This window comes from Marmota monax, unplaced genomic scaffold (assembly GCF_021218885.2).
Source record: "Marmota monax isolate L192 unplaced genomic scaffold, Marmota_monax_Labrador192_F-V1.1 WCK01_AAM20220418_F8-fsc00006, whole genome shotgun sequence".
Taxonomy (NCBI): Eukaryota; Metazoa; Chordata; class Mammalia; order Rodentia; family Sciuridae; genus Marmota; species Marmota monax.
This window is the reverse complement of record NW_026693712.1, coordinates 15,102,134-15,105,915: the sequence shown is the minus strand read 5'-3', so window position 1 is coordinate 15,105,915 and position 3,782 is coordinate 15,102,134. Positions and strand designations below refer to the sequence as shown.

Here is a 3,782-nt window from a genome sequence, read left to right as displayed (position 1 = left end):
AAGTAACTCTATTCTTCCCTAGTGCCCCCTCCTCGTCATTGTAAATTAGCATCCACATATCAGAGAAAACATTTGGCCTTTGATTTTTGGGGATTGGCTTATTTGGCTTAGCATGATATTCTCCAGCTCAATCCATTTTCTGGCAAATGCCATAATTTCATTCTTCTTTAAGGCTGAGTAATATCCCATTGTGTGTATATTCCATATTTTACTTATCCATTCATCTGCTAATGGGCACCTGGTTTGGTTCCATTGTTTAGCTATTGTGAATTGAGCTGGTATAAACATTGATGTGGCTTCATCACTATAATATGCTGATTTTAATTCCTTTTGGTATAAACCAAGACATGTGATAGCTGGGTCAAATGATGGTTCCATTCCATGTTTTCTGAGGAATCTCCATAACACTTTTCATAATGGTTGCACAAATTTGCATTTCCACCAGCAATGTATGAGGGCACCTTTCTCCTCACATCCTTGCCAGCATTTATTGTGGTTGATATTCTTGATAATTGCATTTCTTACTGGGGTGAGATGAAATCTTAGTGCCACGACCAGCGTGGCCAAAGTAGCAGGTTCCCATCAAGGGTGATAGGAGATTGGAAGAAATAGAGTCACACAAGCAGATCTTGAAGATAAAACAGCAGGGGTTGGGTGGAGCACTGCTCTCTGATGGAGAAACAGGTCTAAAGAATTACACCAGCAATCTTTATTAAACATCTCTAAATCAGATTAAAGACTATGCAAGCATTTTTCTTTGTATTCATGAAAGTTACAGAGTAACAGTATGCAGCTATTTCCTCAGTTACATTCTACAGTTGAAATGTACAGTGTTAGGAGCATTGTGCAGCTCTCAAGAAAGTTCATTGTTTAAAGTTACTAATTCGCAGGCAGATTCAGGAGCAGCAGAACTGCTGAAATATTGTGGTTACCTTAGCAAGGAAGCTCCTTCATTCCCAGGAGCTGCAGTGCCTGAGAATAAGGTTGAAGCTGATAATACTCTAGCATGGAAGACATCTCCATAGCAACCGAGCATCCTATGCATTTGCATAGAAACTTTCCCAGTTACCAAGTATGCCACAGCCATGAACTCATCAGGGACCCCAATCTCAGACACTGATCTCCCAGTCACTGTCAGCACTCTCCACATCTTTGATTTTCATTTCTCTAATTGCTAAAGATATTGAACATTTTTTCATATATTTGTTGGTTGTATTTCTTCTTCTGTGAATGTCTGTTCAGTTCTTTAGTCCATTCATTGATTTTTGTGTGTGTGTGCCATAACTTGAGTTATGCTTTTTTAAATCTTACCTTATAATTGGTTTATGTCATGATTATACATTGTCCAGTCTTAGCTCTGATGATTTACTTTGCAAATTGATTTATTACCTACTATTTGTTAAGAAATATATGATCTTCATGCCTTCCCTGAATTTCAGGAAGGATGCTTCTTCTTGAACATCTTGGAGTAACATCTAAGACCTGGTGAGGCAGGTCTTGTTCTCCATTTTTATTTCCAAACAAGCTTTCCTCTGATCAGTCTTTTCTTGCAATTGAATTCTCTGAGCTGTTCTTAAACTCTAGAGGTCTGTGACAATATTCTCTGTAAAGGAATTATAATAAGTCTAGTTGTTGAAGGACTATCTTACGTTGATCCATTGTCTACTTTTGTAACTTCCAATTATTGGCCTCAGGTCTTCCCCTTAGGGATATATAGATCAACACAGATAATTGTTGTCACAGATAATTCTGATACTACACTATATCTCTTGTCTGGATGACCCAAGTCCTCTAAGTATTGCTCTTATTCATTAAACAGCTGTTTATTGGGTGCTGTATTAGGCTGCTAGGGGTGTCATAATAAAATACCACAGACTGAGTGGCTTAAACAGCAGAAATTATTTTCTCAATGCTCTGGAAGCTAGAAACCCAAGATTAAGGTGCCAGAAAGGCCAGTTTCTCTTGAGGCCTCTCTCCTTGGCTTGCAGAGAGCTGCCTTCTCCCTGGGTCCCCACATGGTGTTTTCTCCATGTGTATATTTGGGAGTTTTTTCTCTTTTTGTAAGAACACCACTTTCATAGAATTAGTGCTCGCTCTACCTTTATAACCCTATTTAACTTTACGTCCTTAAAGGTCACATTGGGGGTTAGAGCTTCAACATATGAATGGGGCGGGTTAACATAATTAAATCCATAACACATGTACATGCCAGAATAGCAAACAATTAAAAACAACAAACCCCAAATCAACCAAGCTGGCCCAATGGAAAAATGAAATGGTTTCAAGCCTTTAAAAATATCTTCAAGGGTGCTGGCGGAGGTGATGGGGGTGGTTTTTTTTGTTGTTGTTGTTTTGTTTTGATTTTTTTAGCGTACAAGGCATTTATTAACAGAAAATAATCTGAGGAGTCCTGTTCACAGACGGCGACCACGGCGACCCCACTTCCTGCGGGTGCTATCGGAGGGGATGGGGGTGACATCCTCAATCCGCCCAATCTTCATTCCTGAAGGAGCAAGGGTTCTGAGAGCTCACTGGGCCCCAGGTCCAGAGGTCTTGGTCCTGTTTCCTCCTGTGGCCCGGAGTTTGATATGTAGGGCAGTGATGCCTAGCTCCTTGCACCACTGGGCTACATTCTGGGCAGCCAACATGGCAGCATATGGAGAGGATTCATCTCTGTCGGTCTTCAGTCTTCATCCCACCTGTCACACTACAGATGATTTCTTTTCCAGAAAGATCAGTGACGTGGACAAAGGTGTCATTGAAAGATGCAAAGATGTGGCAGACACCAAATACATTCTCTCCTTCAGCCACCTGAAGCCCAAGGCTGATGACCTGTTCTTCCTTCTTTTCCTTTCCATTGCGAGGTGCCATTTCTGTGCCTCTGTCTCCAGACTCTGCCACCGGAAAGAGAGATGGGGAAGGGGCGGGGCGATGGGTCATTTCCGCTGAGATCATGGGGGCGAGGTCAGCTCCGGAACTCGACCGTTTTTATTGCTCACGAAGAGACTAAGACTCCGCCCTCGGGGAAGATAGGTTACTTAAGGGAGAGCGAAAAGAGGCACGGGGATGAGTGTTGCGCGAACAGGTTTCCTTATGCAACTGAACTAAGCGGATACACCCACGAGGTGAGGCGGGTTTATGTTCCGAGATGGCGGGGGCCGCGACCAATTTTTATTTCCTATCTTTGTTTTATTTTTATTTCCTATGTATCAATTAAAAATAAACTTAATTTAAAAATTAAAAAAAAATATATCTTCAAGGGGCTGGGATTGTGGCTCAGCGGCAGAGCGCTTGCCTAGCATGCGTGAGGCACTGGGTTCGATTCTCAGCACCACATATAAATAAATAAATAAATAAATAAATAAATAAAGGTTCATCATCAACAACAACAAAAACCCTTCAACTCATATGACAGCCTGAACCTAATCCAATACTGGTTATGGCACCTTGCTAACAGAGAATGAATGGCACTATCTTCTTCTCTCACTTTATGGAATTTATGACCTTATTTATAGCCCATGAAAACATTTACTCCTACAGAAGCTGTGTTGATGTGAAAGAGAGCCCCGTTTTATATATCTCTCAAAAGCCATTGTGTCTTTGTGGTATACACCTTAGATTGAAAGCTGGAAGAGTTGAAGGTGATGTCTTCTAATTTTTGCCACATCTAAACTCAAACTAACACTGTGTCAGAGTTTAGGCACTGTGTTAGTTAGAGGTTAGGCATGGCATCACATACAGCTGGTTTCATGGGACTGTGACCCTTACCCTAGGTTGGTAGT

At 41.3% G+C, this 3,782-nt stretch overlaps 1 pseudogene; it reads right to left on the bottom strand.

Moving 5' to 3' along the window:
• Positions 1–2,361: 2,361 nt before the first annotated feature.
• Positions 2,362–2,876, bottom strand: LOC124103636 (small ribosomal subunit protein uS11-like; annotated as a pseudogene).
• Between the last annotated feature and the right edge of the window lie 906 nt (positions 2,877–3,782).